Raw genomic sequence first — 13,320 nt, forward strand, 5'->3', positions numbered from 1 at the left:
AATGAACAATGAAACAAAGAGGAGATATAGAAATGGATCAAAATACATGCAGAAATTCAACCATAACAGCACTGACGTGGAATAAACGAAAAAGATGAATGCCGAGATTTGAATGTGAGCTGTTTTCCAGAGGCTCACATGTTTGAACACTGGGTCCTCAATGATTGGCATTCTTTGGGAAAGTTTGGGAACCATTGGAACATAGGGCTCTACTGGAGGAAGTGAGTCACTGGTGGAGGGACTTGAGGATTGATAGCCAGTCCTACTTCCTGTTTAAACTACTTCCTGAGCACGCAGCAGAGTGACCAGTCAGCCTCCTGCTCCTTATACCATGTCTTCCTGGCTGCTGTCCATCTTCTGCTCCAGGGTGCCCTCTATACCTCTGGAACTATAAATCAAAATAATCTCTTTCTGCCTTCACCTACTGATGTCAGGTCTCTTACTACAGGAATGAGAAAGTAAATAAGATACTGCATTTCCAACAAATATTCCCAGAATAATTGCTTATCTTTTTAAAAAATGAAAAAAAATTGAATCCTTACCTCAGAACAGATATAAAACTGATTTCCAGTAAATTAGAGATGAAAATGTATAATGCAAACTATACTTTTTAGAAAATGATATAAGAATCACCTCTTTTTTAATGAAGTGGAAGGAAGCATTTAATAAATAAATGTAACCCCCCAAATCTACAAATACTGAGAATTACAACATTACAAAATTCTGTTAATTAAAACCACGAGGCAGAGAGTGAAAGACAAGTATAAATGTATGCTTTCATTTTATTTTTAGATATGTTCTAAAACTATGTCTGTGAAAGGATTAGAAGATATAAATTAGAAAAAACACAGACCTACAAAATGGTGAAGTGAAAGTTCAAACAGGTGGGTTAAAACCCAAATAACAAAAGAAGATAATAGAAGTGGAACGATGCTCAGAGTCATCCGAGATATATGCCACCATCCCCACCCCTTCATTCTTCCTAACGCCCCAAAGTTTCCTTTTCTAATGCTTGAAATACAAATGATGGTGAAAGCTTTCTAAGGGCAACATAGCTTCTTGGAAAGATGCAGAACTTACATAGGTCATAGCGAGCACATACAGCCTGATGATACTGGAATGCAACTTGATATTTTGTAGAAATGAAATAATGCATAGCACAGGAATTACATGGCAAGGTTCAGATCCCACATAATGTCTGTGCAGCAACCAAAACAGTAATAAAAATATGGTAGCATTATTGTTTACTATGGAAAAAGAGTGTCTCAGGCTGGAGAAATGGCTCAGAGGTTAAGAGCATTGTCTGCTCTTCCAAAGGTCCTGAGTTCAATTCCCGGCAACCACATAGTGGCTCACAACCATCTGGAATGAGGTCTGGCACCCTCTTCTGGCCTGCAGGCATACACACAGACAGAATATTGTATACATCAAAAATAAATATTTTTAAAAAAAGAAAGAAAAAGAGTGTCTCAAATGTCAAAATTAGAATATGTCACCATATATTTACATGTTGAAATAGTCTATAGCCATGATCTCCAATTCCAACAAATAAGATAGATGAAATTCAAGAAATAAAATGTGACTGAGAAATATCAACTGCAAAGGCTGGTAAAGATCGAGCTCGCGCCCCCCCCCCCCCGTGCCAGGGCGGGGGCAAGTTTGCCTGAACGTTGGACGCCAAAATGTTGCAGCATAGATTAATGCAGACAAATTGTAAGAAATATATACACAGCTTTAATGGAAAAATCAGACTCACAAAACCAAGGTTCCAGCAGAGGACAGGAAATAGGAAGGGCCGCGCGGGTTATAAGTAAACGCTGGCCTGAGGCAAGCCTGCCCCAAAGGGGCTGGCTTAACCCTACAAACTGCAGAATCGTTGCCTTATTTTAATTAAATAATGTTTAGCATGCACATAGAATAATAATGTATATGTACTTGACACGTGGGCATGTCCGAACTCTTGACACTGTTACAGAAGAGCGTCATCTACAAAGTTTATGCTCCACAACCACACAAGCTGACAAAAAAAAAATCTAATGTTTTTAGGAACCTTACAATTTTGTGTCAGAGCACACGGTTCCAGGACTTGATTTAAAATAGACATGCCTTTTTCAGACGTGTTTCCAAATCTACTGCTTTTCTTTTGAACATTCTGAACGTTGACAGTTCTCATCCTTCGAGGATAGATTTGCCTCCAGTAGCAACAAGTTATCTGAATGCAAGTTTGATGGATGAGATGGGTGATTCAGCTCCGTAACAGATAATAGAAACGATCGTTGTTTCATAAAACAGTTTCTCAAAGTAATTCCGAAGTATAATTGACTTTCAGGGTTTCAAAGTAATCAAATCCAACCTTCTGCATGACTTAGACACCAGCTCTGCCAAGAGCCCTGATAAATGGCCGGGCAGCTTTTCAGTAGCTTTCTAAGGAACACGCTAGAACACAATAGGGATAAGACCTAACAGTGTCCTTGTTTAATCTAACTGCCACAATCTATGAATTTATAATCCTTATAGTAGTTAACATCAGGCCATGGTTCCCATGTATACATACTCACATCCAATACCAATCACCATGTATACTAACCCTTTCCAGAGCAGAGTAAGATCAAGTTGAGAAGCGTTCCTCTTCGACTAATTAATTAGAACAGCAACCGGGACATGGCCAAATGCTAACTCCTTGCTCAAACAGATACTTCTTCCATCTTGGAATTAGTATCTGCAGGGTATAGGGAGGGCTTAGATGTATCCACCCTACCACCAATTAGGAATTGGCCTAATTTGGGCTTTTTTATATCATGACCAAAGGGAAATCATAAATTATTAGCTGCATTGATGAAACTTAAACATAATTTGTTTATGGAATTTCCCAAAGCTACCAGTACTGCAACCCTATTTCATGAGTGAAGTGAAGCAAATTATATTTTTTCTGGAAACTCATCCTATCTCATTATGATGACTGCTTCCCTTCTACAGTCCGCAAAGGACATCTGCCTAAGTCACTTCAGAAACTATGTAGAGGCAGCTATCAAACATACGGAGCTACAAATTCATCCTCTCGTATCTCCAATCTTCCAAAACTTCTCCCATTTCAACGTTTCTCAGATATTATTCATGCATGGTCTTATTTATGATCAAATTTCCAAGATTTCTCATCATCTGTGGTATAATTTATTTGAATTTAGAAATCATCACTCTTCAAAAAAATATCTTTCCAGTACTGTAGTCTTTCCTAATCACAATATTTATTTCTTCTAGTTTTAAAATAATATTCCCTGATATGATCATCTAAGACAGCACTGGTCAAAAAATCATGTTCTTGTTGGATCTAAAATTCTAACATTGTTTTCTTTAGGATTCCTTCAAGTATACAGCAGTGTTTGAAACACCCTACTTTTAAAGAGATACTTAATATACCTGCTTTTAAATATGTTTTTCAAATAATATAAACACTTCAAGAATAATGTTCATCTTAAGAAGTCTGGGCTTGACATGGTGGCCACCTTGATAATTGCTGGAGGTAGGAGGACCAGGAGTTCAAGGCCAGTCTCAGTTAAATCAGGAGTTCAAGACTAGCCTGGTCTACATGAGACTCTATCTCAAAAACAAAGAAAAAGAAAGAGTAGCAAAGGAAGGAATGAAACAAAGAAAGAAATCAGAGTGCATCAAATTGTTGGTTTTTAACGGTCTATTATCTTGCATTTATTTTAGGTATTTGCATAGCTAGAGGACCAAGATCTATTGGGCAGAGCATGGCAGGGAAGTGTGAGGGCAGGAAATACTAGGAAGGTGGTAGGCAGGGCAGTGGGCACCCAGAGTTCACATGAGGCTGTGCTTCATCTAATGGGGCATGCACTATAGGAGACATCTCATACCCACCATGCAAGCTGGTGCTGTCATAATCTCTTCTCTGTGGCTGTGATAAAATACCTTCACAAAATGTAAGTTAAGGAAGAGTTTATTTTGGCCTATAGCTTCAGAGGTGATCCAGTCCATTATGGTAGGGAAGGTATGGCAGCGGGAGTGTGAGGCTGGCCTGGCAGGCCATAATCAGACTGACCACACATCAGCACGGAAGAAGCACAAAGAACAGGAAGTGAGGGTAGGTTATAAAAACCCCAAAACTTGCACCAGCAACATGCTTGGCTCAGCAAGGCTCCAGCTCCTAAAGGTTCCGCAATTGTCCCAAAAGGCACCCCCAGTTGAGGACTAAGTATTCTAATACCCGAGCCTATGGGAGACATTTCACATTCAAACCATAACCGTCCTTAAGAAAATCTTCTCTGTCCACATTTATTTCAGTCTCTCCTAATTATAACCATAAGACATCATATAGAAATTAAACGATATCTGGAAAATGACCCCCTGCTCAGAAATAAAGTAACCCCCTGGTATCTCCAGCATTAAAGCCTGAGGTCCTCCACCCACCTCCTCAGCCCTGCAGTAGTCTGGGCAAAGAGCTCCCTCATGAATCCACCTGGGTAGGCTTCCTATCAGCTGAGGCAATTGCTCGTTTCCGCGCCTTCCCAAGCACTGATCCCACCACTGGAAACGATCTTGCCTTGCTTTCAACCTGTTTCGCTCTTCCTCCTTCTTTCGAGATCAAGACTGAAACTAATCCCGGTGGAAATTATTAAGATAAAGCCCCCGTCTCCGATGCCTCCTAATGCGATCACGCTTCCCTGCTCACTGCTCTGCTCTCTGGCATCCTGCTTTTAGGAGGAGATCAAGTAGAATGGAAGGGAGCGCAATCGTTTGAAAGCCTCTAATTTAAATGGTGGGGTAGGACCCAGGCCTTGATCTTTAACAGAGCTCCTTAGGGGGACAGGAATGCACAGTCAGGCACAAACTTCACTGCAGAATTGATGCTCCTCTGTCCAGCTGTGCAGTCACTCGCCAAGCTTTGGAAACATTGTCTTAATTAAAAGTCGTCCACAGACCTACCAGAGTAGACGTTCTGAAACCCAGACATTTCTATTATGAAACGGCTCCCGCCAGACTGAATTGAGAAAATCTAGACCAAAGGGTCTACCATTCTGATGGTGGCACCTGTCATTGTTAACCTCTTCAAGTCTAGAAGTACCATGCCTTTTAATGTCACCAAAATATCAGCTGGGTAACTCTAAGAGAGTCACGGTAAAGCCAATATTTCATTTAGTGGAGTGCTGTGATCTGCCACAACAGAGCAAGCAAGTGTGAATCCACAGGCCAGGTCCCTGTTCTGTGCAACGAGAGAATAAGGAGTACGCAGAGGAATAGCAAAGAGAACGGTGAGACTCCAACAAACTCCACGCTCCCTGCAGAAGAACCTTACAGTTATGATACATTCTACCGCAGCGTACCAGAGAGACGGCTAGCCTTTGGTCACAGAGAAAAGGGAGTGAATTCTGTGTGAAGGTGGGAGGCAGGAACCCTCAGCAGAAAGTAATATGGAAGCTCAGCCGGGAGAGGTGGGGACAAGATGAAGAAAACAGGAGAATACAGCCAGGACTCAGTTATATGACAGAGCACGTTCTGTGCTCGTTATAAAAGTCTGCTGCTGTCGCTAAAATTTAAGGAAGCTGGAGAAAAGAGACAGAATGTGAAGCTGGATCACCGAGGGCAAATGTACAAAGTCCCAAGGGGCCCTAAGGAGGCCACATCCACACATGCACGCACGTACACACTTAGGCATGTGTACACATGTGAACACACACACACACACATGCCTTCCATAAGAGACCCCCGGAGCCTTCTGGTCTCTGCAAAAGCATCTTACAACTTTAACAGAGTCACAATAGAACCCTCAATGATACCGTTATCTGGGAATCATGGAATGTTCCTACAACTGCTGTATTATAATTCTGCAACATCTTCAGACAATCTGAACATTTGTTAAAAGACTCATTATCAGAATAAAAGCTGCAAGCAAGGTCTTTAAATGACAGCAACATTTCCTAAGAAAAGCTTGCCGACTCTTCAGACTCAGGATCAATCCTCACAGGTATCACAAGCTGCTATCAGATTCAGTTGCTATAACAACCTGCCACTCACTTCTACTTCATACCACCAGTTACCTGAAGACAGCTGGATCCAAATAGGCTTAACTCAACATAAAGCTAAAGATGCCAGAGGAGGAAAACCCAGCAGGGAGGTGATTAAAAATGAAATCACTACTCCCTTAATGATCTTTAAGAGCAAATAATCGTGTGGAGTCCATAACACATGAATGTGTGTAGAAAGACTGAAGGGTACACCAGGAAGAAATGCTACATCACTAACCACACCAGCAGGAGGAAACACTGTGTCACCAACACCAAGAGGAAACACTGCACCACTAACCACACCAGGAGGAAACACTGTGTCACTAACACCAGGAGGAAACACTGTGTCACTAACCACACCAGGAAGAAACACTGCACCACTAACCACACCAGGAGGAAACACTGTGTCACTAACCACACCAGGAGGAAACACTGTGTCACCAACCACACCAGGAGGAAACACTGCGTCACTAACCACACCAGCAGGAGGAAACACTGCGTCACTAACCACACCAGCAGGAGGAAACACTGTGTCACTAACACCAGGAGGAAACACTGTGTCACTAACCACACCAGGAGGAAACACTGTGTCACTAACACCAGGAGGAAACACTGTGTCACTAACCACACCAGGAGGAAACACTGCGTCACTAACACCAGGAGGAAACACTGTGTCACTAACCACACCAGGAGGAAACACTGCGTCACTAACACCAGGAGGAAACACTGTGTCACTAACCACACCAGGAGGAAACACTGCATCACTAACCACAGACAGTTGTCTGGAAACTAAAGAGTGAGCTCTACCTGCAATCTGCCTCTCCCTTTCTCTCTCCGTCCTTCCTTGCCCTCTCCACCACCACAAATGACCTATTAGATCTAGTTCCAAAGATCAAAGTGAATGCCTCCTTGATCTTTCTTCCCTTATAGATACACAGCCTTCATTTCTATAATTGACCTTTTCTTCAGCCCCTTCCTCTGAGATCATACACCCATTCTCCCTGCCTACCAGGCAAACCAATACCCCACCATGCTGTATTTACCCAGCCACACACGCCTCTTAGAAAAACATGAATTAGCACCCTTTTGCATTTACTAGGGATCCTCTTTCCTCCCAGACTCTTTTTACTTCTGCTAATACAAGATCTTATCCTGCTTGGACATTAAACCAGCTCTTCTTACTATAAAATACCCAAGACCATTGTCTTTACACAAAAGGGCCAACATGTAATGGTGGCCAATGATAATTGCTAGTGTAATGTGACTCGTGAAGAAATTTCCCTAAGCCAGGGAAAGGGTCACTTTCTTTGGTTTGGTGAATGAGAGCCTTTGTGATGAGGAGGTTGCAGCTGATCACAAGCAAAAGTCGTCCTGCCAAGTTCCTTTTGACAGTCAAGAAAGAAACACATGAGTGAAGACTCTTCTTTGCTTTATGTTATTCTTCTTTTGTGACTCAAAAAAAATTAGAACTTCATAGCAAAACAAAGAGCATTTTGGCTGGAAGGAGCAGTGCTCAGTGACATGAAGACTGAAATAAAGTCAGGGAGCAGTCAGGTATGTTTTTAGTGACAGCATCTTATAAGAAGCTATGGATCTCAGTGTCTGTGCATGAGCACCATTCAATAACAGCCACAGTGCGTGTACATGGGCAGACACACGCGTATGAAGGTACTGTACTTTGCATACTTACTTAATTGAGATATTTAGAAGTGTGGCCAAACTAATGAACGAACATAAACACCAATGAAAAGAAAGGTTTGTGCAATGGGGGGGGGTAGAATAGCATCTGGACAGCAAGGAGGCTCAGGCTTCACCTTCATGGGGAGGGTTCGCACACAGAGGCACAGTTTCCACATACCATCCCCCAGTTGATTTCATCTTCCTGTTAGCGCCCTTGTCAGATGCCTCAGTCCACACAGGAAAGACTGGAAGGGGCTTTCACAGACTCTGTTCTCCTCCAGCAGTCAAGCAGTGTCCTTTGGTAGCTGATTGCTCAGAATGTGCTTAATGTCATCCCACTTAGAGTGACAAACGGTGACTATTTCCAATAGTGTGGCCCTCACATTGCATCCTAAGAAGATTAAAACAAGACCACTAGACTGGTAGATGACGTCTAGCCTATGATGATGACTGTGGTAAGACACGGAACATCTTAACCTTGCTCTCCCCAATGATGATGGCCATAGGTAATAATAAAAAAGTTCAGAGACTTCTTTGTAAAGATGTATTTATTTACTATATATACACACACATGATGTTTTGCCTGCATATATGCCTGCAGGCCAGAAGAGGGTACTAGGTCTCAATACAGATGGTTATGAGTCACTGTGTGGTTGCTGGGAATTGAACTCAGGACCTCTGGAAGAACAGTCAATGCTCCTAAACTCTGAATCATCTCTCCAGCCCTCAGCCACACTAAACTTTTACCACAACCATGGAATGAGGTATGATCTAGCCTTTCACATGTATGGGTTCAGTTGCCAGGAATACTAATTCCTACCCAATTCTAGCCCTCCATGTGGCCAGCTACTCTTCCATTCCCAATGTTCAACGCCAATATATAGCACAATGAGGGGTTAGAACACAGTTCCAGGACCAGACTAAGTGGATCTGCCTCTATCATTTACTATCTTTATTCCCATATATACTTTCCTGAGCTTCATTTTCCCCACTTGTACAATGGGAGCATTGATTAGCATCAACTTCAGGACTCACAATGAGCCTTACAGTTAGCCTGCATGCAGAGTTGAAAGTATACACATTATCTGTGCATGTGGGGTGCCATGCTAGCCTCACAGAAACCTTCAAGGAACCATACATATAGTTGGGCTCCATTGTTTCACAAATGGATCTAAAGAGTTGGTGAAGACAAGCCAGCAATTAATATGCAAATTTGACTGTACAAATTCATTCATTCCTTTATTCAACCTATATCAGGTTCAAACACACATGAGGAATGGGCAGGCTCATTCCTATTCCCAAGACTGCTCAAATAAGAAATCACACAGCTCAAAATGGTTTCTCTTGTTATTGATTTTGATAGTAAGTGAGCTAATTCTTTTTTTTTTTTTTTTTTTTTTTTTTTTGGTTTTTCAAGACAGGGTTTCTCTGTGGCTTTGGAGCCTGTCCTGGAACTAGCTCTTGTAGACCAGGCTGGTCTCGAACTCACAGAGATCCGCCTGCCTCTGCCTCCCCGAGTGCTGGGATTAAAGGCGTGCGCCACCACCGCCCGGCCGTGAGCTAATTCTTATAGAGCTAACAATTATGGACTGTGCCCAGCCAGCGTTCTAGGTACTAGGCACAGAAGAGAGAAGGTTCCACACACTGCTACTTGAGAGAATGTACTGCTTGTTAAAGGGGTCAAAAGACAAACACGCTTTCCATCTAGAATTAAATCATGACAGCAGCAGCAAGGAACAAAAGCAAAGGGAGAGGAAGAGTCTTTTTGATGAGGTGGTAGCGCATCCGCGCATCCTTTCAGAATAGGGAGCACCAGAATGGACCCTCGTGAAGCGGGAGGGAGGGAGGGAGTGACTGTTGGGTGGAAATGAGTTCCAGATGAAGGGGACTCCAACGGCAAAGATCCCCGGATTTGGGCTTGTTCAGGGAAGAGACAAGAAGTAGGCGACACGGAACCTCAATAACTGAGGGATAGGAAGTAGGCGACACTGAACCTCAGTTATTAAGGGACAGGGGATGAGGCAGCAGAGGCACCCAGAGTCAGAATGGACAGGGCTTTAGGTTGTACTGAGAACCTGAGATACTACACGTAGAGAAATAAGCCACTAGAGGTTCTTAAAGCCAAGAAGTGACATAAGTAATTTGGGTTTTGTTTTATTTATTTATTACTGTTGGTGGCGGGAGGCATCCTCAGGAACACAGGTAGTACTGAAACTGACAGATCCCGTTGAGAACCTACCAGGGAGCAGCAGGGAAAAGAGGGTACAGAGGTTGCCTTACACTAGTACTGGGGTTCTCCGACCCTTAAAGATTTAGGAGGGAAGAATGTTCTAGAATACAACAAATAAATACACAAGTAGATAAGGAACAGCCAACAGTGGAGGAAGAAAGTTGAGAAGGGCCTGGTTATGTTATGAGTAAGATAGAGAAAGGAGCGAGAGCAGTAAGGGTGCCCCTGCAGGGACCCAGTCTGGGGACTGTGAACACTGTGTCCCCTACCACTCCTCCACATCTCCTCCTCCAAACGCCTACAACTTCCTCTCTATGTCTCTACTGTATATCTCCTGACTGCCCTCCGATTTGCCGAAAGATACTTGATCTGGAGAAGAAGGGATACATTCGTGGAACTTTTCATTTTCTTGCTTTTTACTTTTTAAGATGTCTACAGCTCAATGCATTTGAAATAGATAAATGTGAATGGAGGCATTCATTCCTAAGACCATTCTGATGAACGGACAAAATAAACAGAACTTCCCTCGTCCAATCAGTCTTCCCCCGACTCATTAAACCACCAGACTTCTCACGTCCTCCCTTCTGTTCTCCTTATAACAATACTCTGTCCCGGAGGTGACCTGGAAACGTCACAGGGTGACCTTGACACCTGGGACTCTTCCTCTCAGCTTGTCCATTGGTGGCTTTTGCCTAGCTTTGAACAAAATAACCGGAATAGCAGCTTAAAAGAGGGAAGCTGTATCTTGGCTCCATTTCAGAGGGTTCAGCTCCTAATCGTCTGGGCAGAGCACACTGGCAGTGGAGGCGTGTGCTGATGGACAGCCTTGTATAGAAGAGGAAGGGTGCATGGCAACGCATAACCCCAAAACACACCGCTGGGATTTTGAGATAGGGTCTCATGTAGCCTGGCCTCAGACTGATTGTGTAATAGAGGTTGGCCTTAAGTCCCTGCTCTTCCTCCCTCCGTTTCCCAGGAGCTGGGATTATGGGCACATACACCACACCCACCTCTCCATTACATAATTAGATTTGGTCAGTATTGGAAAATAGATAGTTCAGATAAAGCAATGCTACTCGACTCTTCCTCCTATACCTCTGCTTCCTACCTTCTGTCAGAGGTTTCTATTTCACTTCCAAACACAAATTTCTCTGTCAGTTTCTCCAAAAAGAAAGAAATGGTAACCCAGAAGTATTTGAACAAACAAGGACCTTTCCCTGTCCCCCTCTGCAGGACTGCATTTCCATAACGACAAACGAACAGATGAAGTAAGTGGCAGAGGAACGCGAATGACTAAACTCAGATGCTCACACATTATTGAACCTTTCAAAGTGCGCATCGAACATTCAAATGACTAATTAAAACAAACATTCCTCCCAGATGCTGTCCCATTATTAGCCTCAAGCCTTCTGGGTATGATCGTTAGTCAACTGGGAAGCAAGCTCCATGTAAATTTTCATAGCAGAAATTTGAGAGAAGGACAATTATCTGCAGTCAGAGTTGAGGGTCTAGAAAACTATTTTGCTGTTGAATCACATTGTTCCAGGGATAGCTTAGCATCCCGTCTCCTATATCATCAAGCTATGAACACCAAGACCTGACCCCTTTCCCCAAAAACAATTCTACACTAGCAATGCCCTTTTGATGGGTTGATGGGTACATTGTGGCCACACACATTCAGGAAGACATCTGTAAGTGGAAGAAAGTGAGCCAAACTGACCTGAGTCAGTGCACACACAGTAAAATGGGCTGTGTTCTTCGAGAGAACAGAGGGGAAATAACTCTACTTATGTTAAGCCTAGCTATGCCTGGATATATATATGATTGGAATCGCAGGGTAGACAACCTATGTCTGTGCAGAAGCCGCTGTTTCTATCTGTTCATCAAATGAACAAAACTACCCCATGCCCTGGCCTCTTCCAGGATCCAGGACAGGGAGCCCCCAAAAGTTACCTAGTGCCCTTAGGCACTCTACCCTGATCCCAAGGCTCCCTTGCAGTGTTTCTACCTTGAGCCTTCACTTAATTCCCTCATTCTTTTTTTATTGCTGTTTTTGTTTGTTTCTTTAGTTCTTTGCACAAACACCAGGAATCTGGGATACAAGGGCTCTAAACAACAACCACAGGTAACACTGGGACTCTCTCAAACTCTTTCAGAATCTCTGCAATAAATAATCCACAGCAAAGAAATAAAAAGAAAGAAAGAAAAGAGTCGGGAATCGGTCTCACGAGGCTACACACCCATAAGAAGAAAATCGAGTAATATAATTGGCAAAAAAAAATGTACAAGGAACAAAGAAAAAAAATGTCCAGCTGGCTCAAAACTGCTTAATGAAAAATTATTGAGCACAGTTTTCTACAGATGTTTGATATTTCCTTTAATATGGTACACTGGATGGGAACATTGAAAAAAAATTATAGCTAGTCATAATGTGGTCCAAAATGACAGCATTGTTAGTGTTTGTATTTGCCTAGGATCAGTCTCCACCCTAGGGTCCTCCAGCAAAAATCACATGAGTCTCAAGCAGGCCTTTCCCCACAGGCTCAGAAACCTGACTGTTAGCACACTGAAGAGGGCTTCTCTCAGTGCTGAGACAACAGGGTTAAGTCCAGATTGCCAGCATATGAATTTCCATTGAGAAACAATCCACACTAAAACTTGGACCCAGCCTGAACGCCTTCAGGAAGCAACCTGGCTATGTTATACCCAGCACTAACTGAAACCCATTCCTATGGGAAGCCAAATAAAAGTAGGTAATGTGGAAAGACATGGGAATGAACGTAGTAAGTGGCAGGGTGTTCATCAGATCCACCTGGCCTAGTCTTTGGAGCACCAAATGTACTTGGCCTCTGCCAGAGTAACTAACCCAGCTAACAGGAAGACCTGAATTTCCCATGATGCCCTATTATATAGCCAACTCTCAGGTACACACCAGTAGCTCCACCCATTGGCTTTTCTCTGTTACATGACAGCCAACCTGCACATCATCAACACATTCTCTACAGATCAATATCCTTTGTCACCTTCAAATTGAGTTTGGTTGGCCAGGGAGTCATTGTGGGCCTATAAAGGTGTTGTAAGCCTTGTAGCTGATTTTGAAGTTCAAATGGAGGTAGGGCAATCTCCTTGCCATCCCAATCAGAATATTCTCATCCCAATCAGAATATTCTCAAGGCCTTTTTTTCAAAGTCCCTGGGGGTTAGGGTGTAATTCTGCAGCTTTGGGGACCACTAGTAATCTCACTGACCCTAATTGGTGTGGGAATTCATTATGTATATATGTGTTGCTTTTATTGGTTAATGAATAAAGCTGTTTTGGCCAGTGGCTTAGAAGAATAGAGTTAGGTGGGAAAATTAAACTGAATGCTGGGAGAAAGAGTCAGGAGAA

General features: G+C 42.9%; 1 long non-coding RNA gene across 1 annotated transcript in view; it reads left to right on the top strand.

The window, feature by feature from the left end:
* The window catches only part of LOC126505265 (uncharacterized), a 420,992-nt gene that overhangs the window by 15,413 nt on the left and 392,259 nt on the right, over positions 1–13,320 (top strand). The window lies entirely within an intron of this gene.

This window comes from Alexandromys fortis, unplaced genomic scaffold (assembly GCF_014885135.2).
Source record: "Alexandromys fortis isolate MF-2015 unplaced genomic scaffold, M_Fortis_MF-2015_v1.1 scaffold_57, whole genome shotgun sequence".
Taxonomy (NCBI): Eukaryota; Metazoa; Chordata; class Mammalia; order Rodentia; family Cricetidae; genus Alexandromys; species Alexandromys fortis.